General features: G+C 36.5%; 1 protein-coding gene across 1 annotated transcript in view; it reads right to left on the bottom strand.

Annotated features, from left to right (window-relative positions):
* Positions 1-9567: 9567 nt before the first annotated feature.
* Positions 9568-19414, bottom strand: part of LOC149156943 (uncharacterized) — a 66244-nt gene continuing 56397 nt past the window's right edge. Inside the window, exon 6 of the mRNA XM_089444919.1 lies at positions 9568-10059. The gene's annotated coding sequence lies outside the window, so the exon portion shown is untranslated. The remainder of the gene's footprint in view (positions 10060-19414) is intronic.

Here is a 19414-nt window from a genome sequence, read left to right as displayed (position 1 = left end):
ACATTTGTTGATTGTTGTGGCCTTATCCTTCAGGAATCCTTTACAACATGACCACCATGCAATCAAAGATGCATATCACAACACTAATCAAATGGTACAAACAAGGATGAGCCTTTAAATAGGAGTTTTCTTCTGCCTATTCATTTTCAATACATGGGAAGTAGATCTGCACTTCTAAAACAAAACCCTCAGCTGGGAATTGAAACCTGATTAGTCACATATCAAAACAACAGACAAGGAATGCTAGATCTACAAACACGCAATTCTGTAGCACTCCACCACATTTCTCTCAACTAACTGAAATAATGAATTACAATGCAACAATCTCAAAATTTCTATTGTTTAACCATCACAATGAAGTGCATTTTCTAACCACAGTGAAGTGCCCTGCCCTTCTTTTATCGAATAAGAAAGGACTAGGGTTACACTAGATGTGGGCAATACCAATGGTGTGCTTCATATGAGCAGCTAAACCCTAACCCTAATGCACCTAGTGGATATCACCATCACGTGTGGATAACACTGCTTCAAATACAAGACCCAGTAGGGTAGACTGAACGCATGAACTCATGTGCCTCATCCAGTGATCCTACTAAACTTCTGCACCTCCATTAGAGGATCTCTTATGGGCCCTCTACTAAACATCAACTTTCCTCTGTACAAGCTGGAATGTATTTGTTGAAGGATGATGTTGTTGCCGAAGGAGAACAACTACTGAGAAATAGGTAAAATCTAAGACTCCCTCCACTCTTGTACAGATAAAAGTAAAACTGTTGTCAAATTAAGCAATACTGTTAAGCAATTTTCTCTTTGCATATTCAGCGAGCCAAAAATGAAAGAGGATAATTGTAATTTTCTTTCGCCTGACGAAATAAAGAATATTTAATGCCTAATTTGCATTTTTGAGGAACCTGGTTGTCTTTCTCATTTAATGATTACACTAACAATATTGTTTGCACTTTCCATTTTATTTTATATATTTTGTTTTTCTGTTTACTGGTATATTTTAAAAACTACGTGTATAAAGGAATCCAGGGGTACGTTGGCAAGCACCAACAAAGAAAGGCCATGGATAAGTTTTATCAACCTCCAGATTGCAACCCACCTTGGAACTTTAACCTTTGGAGTCATTTTTATGCCTTCATTTAGGTATTTTATTTGATGATGTACCTGAAAAGGAGGGATCTCCTTGTCTACAAAATTGTTATTCCTTCTTTCCTGTCCAAATGGCTCTAGAGGCAATCAGGGGCAATGATCTATGTTATTTGAGTGTTCTATCATCAAACAGTCCAACAAGAAAGCCTCCTACCAAGTACCCCATTCTCAAATAAGGGGAGAATAACACCCCATACCTTCCGAGAATAACACCCCATACATCTCACACTCTACTGTGCACAAAAAACTAGGCAAACTGTTGCTGCAAAATTAGAAATATACATAACTACACCTCCCTCACACTCTGCTGTGGACAAAAACCCAGGCAAACTGTTGTGATAACTGCTAGTGTACAGACCTGCATCAAATGCCCTCTTCCTCCTGCTGCTGTACCTACTGACATTGCACACCCTTTGCTGTGGAGAAGACTTTCCTAGCTAAACTAGGTAATATCTAACACAAACTTTATATATAAGCTGACACTATCTAGGTTCACGTTGTGTGTCCATGCCAGAAGTGTATTATGAGTGTATAATCTGTGAAACCTTGAAATGCATAATAATAGCATTGTGATCAGAATGTACAGAGTGAGAATCAAAATGAAACATCTGGGATTTCTGTTTTTCTATTTGCTGTGGTTTTCCCTGTCCTATTTCCTGTGGTTATCCTTGTCAACAGCCAATCATCTAACCTGAGTTTTAGCACATTAACATGAAAATCTTTCAAATTCCAGAGGACTGACACTTTAATCATAACATTTTGCCTTAACTGAGAAGAAAAGTTGGAAAAGGAATGCCAGTAGAAAAGTTGGAAAAGGAATGCCAGTTGAATTGACTACTGAGCATTGGATTTCCAAGCATTATCATTGAAGTAAAATTTACTATAACGTGCCAATGTGCCATCTGTATTTAAAGCTTCTGCTAATTTAAAACATATCAAAGGTAAAAATTTAAGGTAAAAAATTCTGTAACACATCATGCATATCAGTAGTATACTCTATAGAAACATAAGGATAAAGAAAAAATTTATTAATGTCCAACAAATGATCACAAAAGTACGTCAATGTGACTGAAAGAGTGCATAAGTGTCAAATGCAAAGTGGAAGTGCAAAAGCAACAACTAAATCAGTACTGAAAGCAGAAAAGACAAAGAACTAAGTGTCTAGCTGAAGGCAAAATATCTGGCCAACAAGCGTGAGGAACTTGATGCAAGAAACATCCATTGAACTTTCATGCTCAAAATCCATATTATTTTAATTTATTTCTAAAGACACAATGAAGTTGTAAGTCCACGGGCTAAGAATCTTTTAAAGCCTGCATAGATGAGGGCTGGGGATTTTGACGACAGAATATACCCTTTGTAGCTGCTTGTAAAAACAACAGAGAATTCAAAATTAGGGTCTTGCGTTATAATGAATTTAGCAAAACTGCTAGAGCAACCCACTTCCTTGTATATGGCTTTGTATTCCTGGAAGCATTTTCATTCTATTCAATCTCTCCCGGGTGCCACTTTGACATTCCAAAACCATTTGAAAAGACAGGCAAAATATCTGAAAAAACATTACTTTCCATAGGGGCATCTCCCATATAGGTCCATACATAGCAAGTTCCCTGAAAGATTTGGACCTTTACCGTGCATAACTTTTTCGGGCAGTTCCAGTGGACGGAATCAAGCTCAGGGAAAACAAAAAGGATCCTGCAGCTATGGCAGCTTGTGCTTAATTTAATTATATTTATGCTTACTGCTGGTGCCCCTTCCCAGGGTAGACATTAATGTTTTTGTGACCTTTTGTTACTTGACCTAGCACCAATGAATTTTATTATTACTGCTTCATCACAATGCAGATTTTGTCCACTTTAATGAACCGCATTGACTTGGTTTTTTTCAGATTCAACATGACATTTACATGTGCCTCTTGTTACTTTCTGGTGGTACCCTTTTACATTTCGCACCCATTTTTTTGTAAAATGTCAAATGAGCATATTGTTTTATTAATTGGGAAGCATTTTTACGATCAAAAAAAGAAGATGGAGAGATAATTTTCTACAAACTGTTGGAATTTCTAAGTCTAACTGTTAGAACCCCTTCATGTACTTTTCTGATTTAATTCTGCCTACTTGTTCTGATTAATGAAGAAGTTATTTACCATGTAAATACTGAAAATAAATACGAGTACATGCTCAACACATTACAGATCGTCAACTGAAAGAAACAAAACAAACACACAAGTGACACCGTTGTTTTTAGACCAATGTCCCCGGAAAAACCCAATGCGGGAAAACTGGTGCAGCTATCTGAGGGTTTTAATTATTAAGCAGTTTCAGAATACAATCTGGGTGCCAAAACCGGCTCACCCAACAGAGAATAATCTTGGCAGTAGTACCTCTCAGTTGGAGACAGATGTTTTGGCTAAAACCCCGAATACACACTCCGACAACTCCCAGTGCCAATCTGCCCCACGAAAGCCCCAACATCAGCCTCTAGGGACTGCGTCAGCCCTTTTTGGCCCAGCGTCTGCCTAGCGTCACCCTAGCTCGCCCTGCGTCAGCCCTTAGAGTCTCTGCGTCACCCACATTGGCTCTCTGAGGCACTGCACAGCTCTTGGCTGGTTCTGCGTGAACCTCTGGCTGGCTCTGCATCCCTCTCTCCCGGCGTTTGCGCTGATCCTCTTGGTACTATCTCTGCCTCTCTGCTTTTGTATTCATTGCACCTCAGCTACAACTCTGATCACTCTTTCGACTTCCTCAACAAACCCTGCCCCAGAAAATCGAAATCTTGATCAACTCAGTGTTTTCTCCAACTGACCCTCAAGCCTCCTCTTATACTTTTGTCGTTGGTCCATCAATGACCAAGATTAAATCTCTAATCAACGATTAAGATTAGATTTGGCTTGATCCATGACTTTTGGACCATTCTAACTCAGTTTTATATTAATTCACATTAATATTTTATTTTTCCTAAGTTTAGACTTAGGAACTCCATTAAAAATATTAATTATTTTAATATCTCCCAAACTGGTTAGATTCTGCCCAAACCATTTTTGGGTCTTGGAGATCTTACCCTCCACCAATGTTCGTGGCTAGAGCACATCCAATGCTACCCCAAATCAACACAAACAAATAGAGATAGGAAACACACCTTCTGTAAAGACTATGGTAGATGAATGCCTTTCTCCTCGACCGCAACCTGCAATTCTAATATTTCCTGCATTTTCAAGACCATGGAATCACAATTTGCCTCAGCGCTTCTGAAGGTATTAAGAGATGCTTCTTTTGAATTCTTCACAAAAAAGCAAGCTCTCGCTAAGACTTTCCGCCCTTCCAAAACCCTCTCTTTCGCAAGCATCCTCTAGTTCTTTCTCAATCTCCTTGTACTTGTTAGAGGCAATATTTACTTCCTCAGCAGCTTGTCTTCTCTTTTGCACTGCCGCTTTCCTGGAGATAGATATAGAGGCAGTGTTTTCTTAAAGCTCCTTTAACTTCAGCAATAATCGGTCCTTAATATCAGCGAGATTCTTTTCAATGGAGTGTCCCCTTGGTGATACACCTGTTGGCTCCACACCAATCGGTTGATGCTCAGATTGCCTTGCAACATCAAAATCAACATTCTCAATCTCGATAGAGGTTTGCAATACACTCTCAACATGATTTGATTCGCATATCTCGGTTGCCTCTACTACATCAGATTCTCTTTTCTCTGTTGTGATCTCGAGATTTGGGGTATCAATTGAGCTTCCCACTTCTTCTGAAGAGGGTCTCTGAATCATAGGGATTTCATCAAAACCTATTTTTTCCCATCTATGCTAAGATCACTGTTCTCTAAGATATCGAAGTTGGGTTCCTCTTTCGATTCATTAATTTGCAATTGAACTCCTTGATCATCAACATTGGCATGAACTTGAGCCGATGAGTAAGCTTCCAAGATATTATTACTATGATTGTTATTATTATTATTATTACCTTGATTGCAATTATTACTCCCAGGCTGCAATCCATCATCAACGTTGTAATCATCCCGACCATACCCAATCTTGAAGCTCTTTTTTTCCTTCTAGAACCCTGTCTGCTTCCAATAACTTCAACAGACCTTGTTAATAATGAACCCTTTCTGAGACCATTACAAATATTATTTTCGAACAATTTCGAATTTTCATCAATTGAGTCTTCATTGATGGAGCAGAGATTGAGATCAAAGAAAATATTTTCATCAAGAGGTTGACTTACAGCACTAATACCAATGGAGGATTTGTTCTTCGGATTCTGCTGGAGTTGTGCCAGTGTTTCTAGGGTATCAATTTGAGAGGGCCAAGAAATCAAGGGAGCTATTCACCAAATCACCCTTGCCCTCCATTTGAAAACCAAGAAATCCCTCCATTTGAAAACCAAGAAATTGGGGTGATTGGGACCAAATCCAACCTCCCAAACCAGAAAAACCAGAAAATGGGTGTTTGCAAACGAATTTAACCTTGCAAAGCAGAAAATCGAGCGATTGCAAGCAAATATAACCTCCCAAACCAGGCGAATCGGGCCAAATCAAGCTTTGCATGGTTTATACGCCCCCCTTTTCTTGGGCTAAAATGAAAAAAAAAAATATTTTTTAAATAGATGTTGGGCTAACTATATAAAATGGGTGTTTTATAAAAAATTCGCCCCTCTAAAATGTAAAACCCCTTAAATTTCGCCCTTGGGCTAAAATTCCCCCCTAAAATTTACTATGAGCATCATATAATAAATAAGTTTATGGTTGGTGATCACTAGACAAAATATCACCTGGATCAACTCCTTTGAGGTGACACTATAACCCTCGACTTTTTCACACAAAACCTGCAATTATGTGCAAAGGTTAAATATGATTTGAACCATGGTGGACATCATTAACACCATTACTCCCAATCACTTGATTTACCCTTGATGGACTATACAATTTCCCATGCTATTTCTCTATTGTTTCGATTTGTTTTTACAAATTTGGCGCATCCATTATCATGATAAAGTTTTTTTGACCTAGATCTATAGTTTTTGCAAAACAAAAGACAAATTAGAAAACACTTCCAACCATTAAAATTGTTTTACAAAGCAAATTGCAACTTCAAGCTATAAATTCCCATATGACACCCACATGATCAAAATTGGGATAGAAAAACCCTAAACAATAAAAGAAACTAGAAAAATTGGTAAAGCACATTTTTTGAAATAAATAAAACAAGGACATACATTGAATTAAATAAAGTTCGATTTTCACTTGTTATTTTTTTTGTTATCCTAGCTGATAGTGACTAGATAGCACTAATCACTATGAATGTTAAGGATTCTAGATTTGTCACCATGGGTAAATATGATCCAAAGTCCCTCATTGTAAACATGTCACTATTGTGGATATCCAAGGATAGGGGTTCTTAAACCTAAGTTTGGAATGAGTTTTAAAAAGAAATCATAGTTTCCCACACCAAGGTGAAGGCCCATTTTATTGACATAACATTGAATTAGAGTATGCCTAATCCAAGTGGGACAAAGGGTGTGACAAAAAAAATGAAATTATATACAAAAGAAAAATAAAAGATGGAGATGCTAAAGTTACATAACCAAATATTGTTTCTTAATTCCAACAACCAACAAAAATAGGAACAACATACACATCTATTGAATATACCAGCCTTCAAAGCGATCTAATTTAAGATTGCTTGAGAAGTGTATTAATAATGACACTCAAGATTAAATTTAGGACCTCTAGAAAGAGTATTAATAATGAAGCTCAAGATAGAGCCAATGAATCTACAAGTCAAAGCATTTATGCAAATGGCCTTCTTTTTAACTTACTTTGACCCCCATCTTAAATGGAGAGAACTAAGGGAGTTAATGAAGCCCCGAAATGGTACAATGGCCCTTGTTATGAAAAGGTAGACACCACTTCCAAGTAGTTTGATCCCCTTCTTAAACAGAGAGGATTAGTGAGGGTTAATGAGGCCCTAAAACAGTACAAGGTTTTGGTTATGAAAAGGTAGACATCACTTCTAAGAAATGAAAAATTACTACTAAAAAATGAATTAGAATCACTTTGGAATTCATGTTGCATTTCAATGGTGTCCATTTCTAATGGATGGGAAGAATAAAGTAATATGGTTTTGATCAACTAGGTTGTTCAAAGCCCCCGAAGGGCTAATGCTTATGAAAACAATGGATTGCAAGGAGAGGAGAAACATGCACAATGCATCGAAGACATTCCAATTGAAGCAGTTGAACTTATGGGGGCAGAAAGTGTTGTCCATGTAAGAACGAAGAATGGCAAGATTTCCAAAGTCAAAAGGCTAATTGCTGAGCACAAATATCAACACATATTTTACGAAGGCAAAAGAAGGTCCAAGTTTTCAACACAAACCATTGCTTTTGTCAATCCATTTATTAGAAATTTATAACTTTGGAGCTTTTCAAAGAGCCTAAAAGTTGCTTCATAAAATCTAGTCTATTATCTCAGCTTTAATTTTCCTTTTTAAACTGTTGATAATAGAATAATTTCAACTTCAATTCTACTTTGATCAAAATCTTGCAAGTAATCGAGACTTGGTTTGCCTTGCACATTATAGTCTTGACAATATTTCTATGGAGGAAACTACTATTGTACTTATGGTATGAAATAATCCTCTGTTTACATGGAGATAGTCCCAAACTAAAAGAGTCTAGTTAGTTAGGATGATCTTTATGGAAAATGATTGTTGGGATACAATGGACTACATGTTGGCATTTTCCAAGTCATCTAGGCATATATTGTAAATTTTCAACATAAATGCACCTAGTTTGGAGACATGTTTGAGAGAAACAACTCGATGATAGAGAAGAGAAGGGACACCAACAATGTTGAAGAGCAAAAATTGAAGAAAGCATTTTTTATAATGATGTTAAAAACATATTGACCAAAAGGTGGAGCAAGATGATCATCCTATTCCACATTTTGGGGTATGCACTAAACCCAAATATCTTCCCTGCAAAGTTTCCAGCAAGATGATCATCCTATTCCACATTTTGGGGTATGCACTAAACCCAAATATCTTCCCTGCAAAGTTCCCAAGTCAGCCAAGAATAACTACACCAGATAAGGGCAAAGGGTTTGGGCATAGATGTCGAAGATATTCAAACCTCATTCAGTTTAGATGATTGGTAGAACTTTCATGGTGAGGAATCCCAAATATCTAACCTTTGGCAATCAAGATCTTGTCATAAGTTGCTAGTTTCTCATCATGGGGAACTAAAGTACATATGACTTCATCCATATATTGAAACAAGAAAAATTGGGCTCACATAAGGCTTGAGCTTGCATATGTTCATTCCAACCTTCACCTTCTATTGTAAGGAAGAATAAACATTGGGCATGGAAAACTATGGAAGGCAAAACTAAAGTTGGCTTCCCTAAAGATGCCATTATTGCCATAACTCATCTTAATTTGCTTGATGAAGCATCAATGACATGGAAGCAATGTCATCAATTCTATTGTTATAGGCCATTTTGTTACATCTGGTCAATAGGTCTGCAAACCGAATGAATAAACATTTGTGAACATGTTGTCATCATCCCTTCACAAAGCCCTAAGCATGACCATTCCAAAAAGTCTGAGTTTCTGGGATTAATTGCTCAAAATCAATGTTTTTGGTCCCAACGCATCCTATCCCTTTAGCCACTTGCATTTAGCGCCGGTTGCTTCCTTCTGCACCAACGTTGGTCAACACTTGTTGCTCCCTTTAGTAGGTGCGTTGATTCTAGAAATTCGAGAAAATAAAAAAGAATTCCAAAGCTTCATCTTCCAGAAGCTTTCAAGGGTTGTTTCAACTATTTACCATGGATAAGAAGCTCGAATCCTATCTAATCCTATCTTGGAGACTTAACCTCTTATTCCTTGAGCTCATCCTCCCATCATATGTGGATCTTATGCCCATTATGGTAAATCCTAAACTACCATCCCTCTCCTATAAATTTACTGCCATCCATAGCCTCAGGGTTGGCTTTTGGAGATTGATGGTGCCCCTATGTTGCCGCCTTGAACCTAAATGAGTCATCATCTTCATGCATTAGGGTTGATATTGAGGTGTGCTTCGTGACAAGGAAGGACAAGTCAAGTTAGGGAGACATCTACAAGATCAACTAATATTTATGGTTGTAAACTCCATCCTATTTCTATTAATATAGGTGCAAGTTGACAATTATGGCTGCTGGTCATGCACAAGAGCTAGTTACAAACACCTAAGTTGGATCATTAATAACAGTTAACAAACTGGCAGAAGTTTCATTTGTAAAACCTAATGAATATAGGCAACACATAACGTCACAATGGTTTACAATCACCATGTTAAAGATTCCCACCCTCTAGTTTTAGAGAGATTGCTACAATCTCCTCACAAGTGACATTGTGATCAAATATCAACATAGTGTCTCACGAGTCAGACTTTGATATAACTTACATGAGCTTCATGAATATACATATTAAACTCTTCCATACGTGCATGGATTGGAAATACATCATAATAAATCATGTTTCCTGAATCCCCCATAGATTAAACCATACACTTGCTCCCAACAAAATTATTTTTTCGTATCATCTAGATATCCAGATGACATTAATTTTCCTGTAACAAAATAATGATTAGAAAATGTTCTCTGATGATCACAGGGACTTGTACGTTGTAAAATTAAAGCTTCAATAACATGAGGGCCCGTTATAATGGTTAGAAAAAATTCTTATGCACAAGCACAGTGCAAGGACCTGTTCTGTTTACACTACAAAATAACATGCTATGCCACTACCAACATTGAAAACAAATGTTCTGTCTTTGCAATGTCACCAACATACTGCCTTCTGTCGATATGATCATTTGCCACTAAATTCAAAGTTGAGCTACATTGTTATTACTGCAAGTCCTGTCATACAAAAGCAAAGGTTGATTATAAAACTATAACAAACAGAAATTCATCTGATTTTTTAATAAACTAGGCAATAAAAGTGGCCAGTGTCTGAGATGTATCAAATTTGAATACTGCATTGCCCTTTGGAATAAAGGGCGGTGAATACTTTCCTCTTCAAATGAAAAAGGCAAACCAAAGGAAGCACCTCACATGTAATGAGTTTCAATTTAATATTTTGATTGCTTTGAGAGATTTTTGAAAAAGTAACAGATTTGTCATATTACAAATTGCAAGTTTCATTTCAAAATGACCTTCACTAAAGCGAGTCCTGCCTTTTAAGGTATGGGGTTCTATACACACCTCCTCTCATAATGAACTCTCCTTCTTTGTATTAGTTTTATATAACTGATTGCTTGGTTGTTGTTCCCCTTCAATAGGGTGCAGTGTCACAGATCCATACTGTCATGATTCCTGTGCAGAGCAGTGATTGCTGTAGGGAACATTCATGCACTGGTCAAGTCTTAGCAGGGGTGAAGAAGTAAAGAGTGAATTGGGAGTGCTTTACCATGCATGCACTAAGTAAAGGAGTAGGTTTATTTTGGCAGATTTGCTAATTTTGTGTGTATTCCAGAATTAAGTTGCTGTCCTACTTTTAGATTTTCTAGGCTTGCATTTGCTTTTTCCAGATATGGAAGTCCATGAACTTAGGAGAACTATAAGATTAGGTAGGGAACACTTCTTTAAAATGTTAAGATAACCTTTTTTAATGCTCTGATTGAGGAGGTTTACATTAATCAACCGAGGATGTTTGAGGTGCATGAGTGAGATACCCCTGTGCAAATTGAAGAAGGTCCTTTATGGGTTGAAACAGGAACCACGTGCATGGTATTCTAGGATTGATGAATTCTTATTGAGATTGGGCTTCACCAACATGGCTGCATAACCTAATCTTTATTATTGGTTTACCGTTTGATAGATATGATTTGCTTGTCTTGGTACTGCATGTAGATGACTTGATCATTATAGGGAGCTGTGAGAAGCTCACTGCATGGTCCAAGACAGAGCTGACCCACAATTTTGACATGAAGAGAACTGGTCTTGACTCTTATGCATTACTTTTAAGGTCTTCCTTGGGTAGGGATAGTATACAGTGAAGATTTTGAAGATATCTCTGATGATGGATTCCATATCTGAAGTTATTTACAAATTAGATTCAGAATTGGATTGGTTCCCTTATGTATCTTGTTAATACTGTGGATGATATACACTTTGTAGTGAATATGCTTGGCCAGTAAATGGTTGAGCCGAGGTAGATTCATTGGAAGAGTGCAAAGCATGTCCTCCAATACTTGAAGGGTACAGAACATTATGGTCTAAGTTATGTGGGAGATGAGCTGATGTTGCATGGTTTGGTTAATTCTCACTGAGTAGGAGACGGATGGGATAGGAAGAGTGTAATACACTGGTTCAACAGTAATCAGTGAGAAGTTGCACTCAGTTTAACAGAGGCAAAATCCATCGCTGGTCTGCTAGTTGTGAGGTCATCTATGTTGGCGGCTAATATTGATTACTGTGACAATTAAAGTTACATACGATTCTCTGAGAATCCACTGTCTCATGATTGCTTTAAGCATATTAATATTTGATACCATTTCCTCAGAGAAAGTGTTCATAAGGGAGCAGTATTTCTTAGGTATGTTCCTTCAAATTCACAGGTTGCAGATATTTTGTTGAAGCCCCTGGCAAAGTGAAAGTTTGATAAATAAGGGAGAGACAAGGTTTGGTTGAGAACAGCTTCCTCACAAAGAGGAGTGTTAGTTTTCTATCCCTGATTGCTTAGTTGTTGTTTTCCTTCACTGTTGCACAGTGTAGCAGATCCAGAGTTGTCATGATTACTATATGTGGCAGAGATGGTTATAGGTAACACTGCTGCATTAGTCAAAACCTCATAAGGAATGCAACAGTCTTATAGTCAGAGTTAGGAGTACATGTGAAAATTTCTGAATCTAACAATCTCAAGAATCCTGCTGCAACCAGCTGAATCTACTTCACCTAGATCGTAAATTACATTACAAACTTATTTCAGATTTCTTCTTGAAATATTGAAACAAATTATTGAAGCAACCTACACCAAATTAAATATGATTCTAACACATAAAAACTGAGCAAGGAAATACAAACACATAGGACACTGTTATTTTTTGACAAATGTCCCCAGAAAAACTCAATGCGGGAAAACCGGTGCAACAACTTTGAGGGTTTATTATTATTAAGCAGTAACAAATTCTGAATACATCCCTGAATACCTCACAAGTGTTGATTTGTGGTAGCCACGAAATTTGGTGGAGAGGTTGGGGCACATGAGATCTCCAATACCCATAAAGGGTTTGGGGAGATTCTAAACAGTTCAGGAGATATTAAAATAATTAATATTTTTAATGGAGTCCCTAAGTCTAAACTTAAAGAAATTAAAATATTAATGTGGATTAATATAAAACTCTGTTAGAATGGTCCAAAAGACATGGATCAAGCCAGATCTAATCTTAGTTGTTGATATGTCAACGAGAAAAGCATAAGAGAAGGCTTGAGGGTCACTTGGAGGGCACACAAGATGATCAATCATTCTATTCTCTAGAGCGGGGTTTGCTAAGAGAGATAGAATCTGTGATCGGAGTTGCAGTTGAGGGGCATTGAGTACAGAGAGACAGAGAAGCAGAGATAGTGCCGGGAGATCAGCGCAGGAGCCAGAGAGGGTGACGCAGTAGCAGCCAGGGCTCACACAGAGGCAGCTAGGAGCTGCACAGTGCTTCAGAGAGTCCATTGTTGCTGACACAGAGGGCCAAAATGCTGACGCAAGGCCATTCAGGGTGACCCAGGGCCAGCGCTAGGCAGAGAAAGGCTGACGCAATCCAAAAAGGCAAATGCTGGGGTTTCTGGGGCAAATTGGAGCTGAGGAGATGCCGGAAGGTTTATCCGGGGTTTCAGTCAAGACATTTGCCTCAGACTGAGAGGTACTACTGCCAAAGAAATTCTCTGCTAGGTAAGCCAGATTTGGCACCCAGATTGTACTCTAAAATTGCTTAATAAGAAAACCCTCAGATAGCTGCACCAGTTTTCCCGCATTGGGTTTTTCTGGGGACATTGGTCCAAAAATAATAGTGTCATTTGGTGTGATTGTTTCTGTTTCCTTCAGTTGATGATCTGTAATATTTTGAGCATGCACTAGTGTTTATTTTCAGTATTTACATTGTAAATAACTTGTTAAGTAATGGAACAAGTAGGTAAGAATAAATCAATAAAGTGCATGGAGGGTTTCTAACTGGTAGACTTAGAAACTTCAACATGGTATCAGAGCGTGGTTGCAGATAACAAGAGAATTGAGGACATCAGCCAAGCGGAGCAATAGCAGTAGAAAACAACTGTCTCGAGTGACATAAGTTGTTTCTAGCAGAGCAACAACAAGGGAAGGGTGACGCAGTGCTTGCGTCATCAAGAGTGAGCCAGGAAGAGGCAGCGCAGAGGCTAAGGGAGGCAAAGGGAGACTCACATAGAACCACGAAGAAGCTAGGAGGGATGACGCAGTTGGCTGAGGAGGTCGGGTTGCTGGTGCCAATCAAACATGTGATCAAGTGTGACTACATGAGTTACCATTCATTGGGCCTTATTTTTCTTTCTTTTCCTTTTTCTTATATATAGGACTTAGGGAATAAGGTTTTCATAAGTTTGGCACAACTCATAGATATACCATTTACACTGAATTTTCACTTCAACCTTAGAGTTTAGACTTAAATAAATAATTTTAGTGTATCTTTAATGCTTTTGGCTTTCACTTTTTGATTTTATTTCATCACAAACGACAAAAGGGTAAATATTTTGCCACAAATCTATGAATTCTTAATCATAAAGGCATCATGCGATGAAAACAAATTAATCATGTTATTCCCTATAAAAATGATGGGCATTCTTGATAAAGCTTATGCTTGTGGATGTATCCTCCGTGGTTGAGAGGGAGTGAGGGTGGACACCATATTATCCATGTGTCATGTACTATGACCAAGACTAAAATTCGTAAGCCTAGTAAAGACACCAGTAGGGAGAATGGTGGATTGGATAAACATCTGGAACCAATATTCTTTGAGAATTTGTAATTTGACTAGGACTCACTACCATAATTCAAGTACATTAATCCAAGATAAAAATAGTCATGAGGATCGACATTTCCTGGTGTCAAATATTATGACAGTGGATTAGGATATGATCATGTGAGGACATACCTGGTGAACATTCTGGTGGGGTAACTGCCTAGAGAGGTAGTGGTGTCCAAATTTATGCCTCCCAACATTGTGCTCAGATCTAGTGGAGAGATAGAACTTCTTAATCAAGGCCTTGTTATTTTTACAATGTTGGCTATGATAATGTAAATCATCATTGGTGCTTATCAATCCAGATCCCTTCTTACATGAATATTTCAACTTGAGAGTACTTTTTTGTCTCATTATGAGTACCTCCTGAGTTTAGAGGGAGTGCCATCATCTTCATTATCGTCGTCATCACAACCATCATCGTCATCATTATTGTCATCATTGCATTATCATCATAATCATCATTCATGTTGTCATCATCATCATGATTATGGACATTGTCGTCAATTTTTCATAATTATAAGTGTCGTAAGAAATATCATCAACCCAAAAAATGTTACGAGTGCTCGAAAAGGGTTGTTTGGAAACATGATATATGAAAAAAAATAACAACTTTATTTTTGAGAGATGATCGATGATCATCATCATCACTACCATTATCATCGTCATTATAGTTTTCATCATCCCCATCATCATAATTAATGTACTTTCTATCATCATTGTTGTCATCTTCGTCATGAACATCATAATCATTATTCATGCCATTATTGTTGTTGATGATGACCAAGATGAAAATAATGATAATGATGATCAGATAACGATGAGTTGGAAGGCGACGCAAAATATAATGATTACGATTATGACCATGACAACATTTAAAAATTGGGAAGATTGGCCAAGGTCATTAGCATAGTCATCATCATTATAATCATCATCATTTTCATTGTAACCCCCATCATCTTTATCATCATTGTGATTGTCATAATAATCATAATTCATGTCATCATCATCATATTCATTATCATCATCGTCATAATTATTGACATTTTCATCAGTTGCTCATAATTGTCAATGTCATAAGAAATATCATCAATGCAAAAAATATGATGAGTGTTGAAAAAGGGATGCAAAAGTGAACAAAAAAATAGGGGCAACAATAGACGTAAAATTGGATGAAGAGTGGACACAACATAAGTAGATGCAAAACAAGACAGAAAAATTGACACAAAAGTTGATGAAAAAGTAGATGCAATCGTTTATGCAAACTTGGATACAAAATTGGATGCAAACATGGATGAAAAAGTGGAAGAAATCATGGGTGCAATAGTAGGCATAAAACTTAACATGAATTGTGGTGAAACAAATGTGGATACAACAACGAACGCAAAAAAAGGACACAAAATTGGATGCAAAAAGGAGGCAAACTTGGATGTAAAAAGAGATTTAAACATGGACCAAACATGGGTGCAACAGTGGACACAAAATTAGATGCAAAATTGGACGCATCAGAAGTGGATGTAAAAGTAGATGCAAAATGGGATGCAAAGAACATAAACAATATTTGATGCAAACTTGGACACAAAAGAGGATGCAAATATGGATGCAAAAGTGGATGAAAATGTGGGTTGCAACGATAGGAACAATATATGGCACAAAAAAAGTGGATGAGAAAGTGGATGTAATAACAGACACAAAAAAAAAAGATGCAAACTTAGATGCAAGACAAGATGCAATAAAGGATGTAAAAGCGAATGCAAACATGGGTGCAACAAGAGAAACAAAATTGGATGTAATGGAAGTATATTCAAAAGAATATACAAAATGAAGCACAAAACCCAACATAAAAGTGGATGCAAAAATAGATGCAATATTTGATGCAAAAGAGGATGTGAAGATGGATGCAAAATTGGAATCAAACATGGGTACAACAGTAAGTACAAAACATGACACAAATTGTGTCACAACAAAAGTGGATGTAATGATAGATGCAAAAAAAGGAGCAAATGAAGATGCAAAAATGGATTCAAAAGTGGACTTAAACATGGGTGCAACAATGGATGCAAAACAGGATGCAAAGTTGATGCAAAAAAAATCGATGCAGAAGTAGATGCAATATGAGACACAAAACCTTATGCAAATCTTGACGCAAAATTAGATACAAAAAGGGTTGAAAAAATAGATGTAAAAGTCGATGCAAACCTAGATATATATGAAGATGCAATCGTGGATGCTAATTTAGAAGCAAAAATGGGTGCAAAGGGAGGTGCCAAACTAGGTGCAAATTATGGCACAAGAAAATTGGATGCAATAGTGGACACAATAATAGATGAAAAAGAGGATGTAAATATGGATGCAAAAAAAAATGTAAAAGTGGATGCAACAAAAGTATATGCAAAATTAGATGCAAAACTAGACACAAACCTCGATGAAAAACTTAGTGCAAAGGGGATGCAAAAAATGATGCAAAAAATCAGATTTAAAAAATGATGAAAAAGAGGATGCAAGAGATGATGCCAAAGTTGATGAAAGTGTAGGCACAAAAAATGGATGCAATAGAGGATGCAAAAGTTGGTGAAACAAAATTAGGTTCCAAACATGATGCAAAACATAGTGCAAAGGATGGCACAAAACTTGGCATAAAACTTGTCGTAAAACCTGGTGTAAAATCTAGCGCAAAACCTATTACAATTCCTGGTGCTAAACTTGATGTAAGACTTGGTGCAAAAATCTGTGCAAAATTCGATGCAAAATTTGCATCAAGTTTTGCACCATATTTGATAAATGGACACAAATAGCACCAAAAATGGAATCTAGACAAAAAAAAGGAAGCAAAAAGGGATGCTAATCATACGGTTTTGTTGTAGTGTAATTTATGTTTTACAAGGAATTTTGATCCTAGTATAGGGGTTTATAAAGGCATTGAAGGAAGCACCTACTGGAGAGAAACTAGGCACTGTGGGAATTGGCAGGTTCATAATTGGACGTGCATCACCTTTTTCCTTGACCGATTCAATATCATTCTTTGGAGTTGCAATCTTATTTTGTCCTTCACTTTGATCAATCTTTTCCTCATATTTTCCTTGCAAAGTGATGAAGCTTGTGCCTTCGCCACATGGAGCATTCCCTGCTTCTTATACCTTCATCTTAACTAATCCAATTCTTGATCTTTCCTGCCAATAATATACAAGTGTTCTTTTTTCCAATCCTTGAACTTGTTAACTTTATTAAGAGTTGTGTCAAGTTGTTCTTGCTTTTGATCAAGGTCTTCTTGAAATTGACTTTTCAATATTTGTCTTCAGGGGAGCCACCTTTTCTACTTCTATATTGAGAAATTGTACATGTACCTTTTTCCTTCCATTTTCCTTCCTGGGCCTATCTATTTCTGCAACAACTATATCCAGTTACTTTTTCTTTTGATCAATTTCAAATACGTACCTTGTAATAGATTCCTTTTATTGGTTTATTAGCTATTTCTCTTTCCTTTCTTCTTTTTTCATGTATTTCTCATTTTTCATGTAGTAGGGTCCATCGAAAGTAGGAAACATCAGTAATCCTTGGATGAGGAATTAAATTATGCATCCAACAAGTGCTCCCTCTCGAAATTTGAGTAAAATCGTAGGGAGATAAGTTAAAAATACAAGTTGAAAAAGTAGTTTCTTCTTTTTTCTCTCTAAAATTTGATGATGTAATCTAATATTATTTTATTATTTCCACTATTATTTTATAATATTCCTTAGGAGGCCTATTTTATACCTCAAAAATTATCTAATGAATAGGTCGGGTCTTTAATGTCAATGTCAAGTCTATTGTCCAATCTAAGTCTCAATTCAATATTAAGTCATAACAATGCACTGTAGCTATAATAAGGTCAATGTATTGGTGTCAAATCAATATGTCATGTCACCATTATGTCTAGATGTCTATATTGTCAAGGATAAATGTCAACATTTATTCTATATTATTATTATATGAATGATATATCAATAAACCATAATACCATCGTTGTTATATCAAATCAAGTTCCCATAGTAAGTCATTGTTAGAGTCAAATCACAGTCAAATTAATGTGTGAAATAAGGCCATTAACATTGTAATATCATCGAAGCTTATATCACCTAGCCATTTTCAAATTTGTCAAGTCAACCTATACATGAAGATTGTCAAATTTCAATGTCATTTTGTTAAGCATTTCCCAACTCCTTATACAACAAATTTCCAACAATTATTGTTACTTCTCATCTATGTTATATGCAGTCAAGTTATTTTCATATCAATTCAAGTTATGTCAAGGTGTGTCACTATATAAAGTCATTGTTACATATCACATACCTAGTTTTTATATCTATGTCATAGATTGTCATATCAAACTTTCATATCAATTCACCAATAAGTCTATCTATGGATTAGGTGTAAAGTTACTAAAATGTTTCACTTGTATATCAGTCATTACTCTCACTGATATATCGTTGACTATTGTCAAACTTAGTTATTATGTAGATGAGAAGGTCATTGTTATGTATATTGTTATTAAGTAGATGATAATTCAATCATTGGGTTAGTGCATTTGATCTTAAAAGTTCACTAATAGATAATGAGATTGTGGGGAGGATTGTTGTCATATATTGAAAATTATGGGTGAACAAACTTCCTTTCACTACCCTAACTATACTTCAAACAAACCTAAGAGAAACAACAAGTCTAAGTTCTTGGGGGAAACAACAAATATGTTCTCTCACACAAACAGTCCTAAGGATAGCCCTAACACAGTGAGAAATTCACTGACTTTTAAGGCTTAAACAATCCTAAAATACTCTTCAAACCTTGTCCAAGACCTAAAGGAGATGCTCTAGACTTTGTTATCACAAAGATAGATTTTTTTAGGCCCAAAATCATGTTTTTGGTCTGTTGTAGGTAGAGCCACATTTATGAAGATAATCTATTGATTCAAGATTAAAGCATGAAGGCTAAAATGACTCGGTCCTATAATAGAAGTCTCAAGCACAACAAGAAGGATCAAACAATCACACAGATTACAAAGATCAATTTGACTGATTTATCTTTGAAATGTTATGTTTGGTCAGAAATAGAAACTCCTTTCTACAATTTTTAACCTTTTTTAAAAAAATTGAGCTTGTTTATTAAAAAAATAAAATTTGAATCTGCTCCCCTTCAAAAACTTTATTCAAATTTTCTGTGTGAGTTGAGTCCTTTTGTATCGTAAAAGGAGA

This window comes from Pinus tabuliformis, chromosome 9 (assembly GCF_031772625.1).
Source record: "Pinus tabuliformis cultivar Carrire ecotype Pingquan chromosome 9, CPIR1, whole genome shotgun sequence".
Taxonomy (NCBI): Eukaryota; Viridiplantae; Streptophyta; class Pinopsida; order Pinales; family Pinaceae; genus Pinus; species Pinus tabuliformis.
The sequence above is the reverse complement of the archived record's forward strand: the minus strand, read 5'-3'. Positions and strand labels throughout refer to the sequence as shown.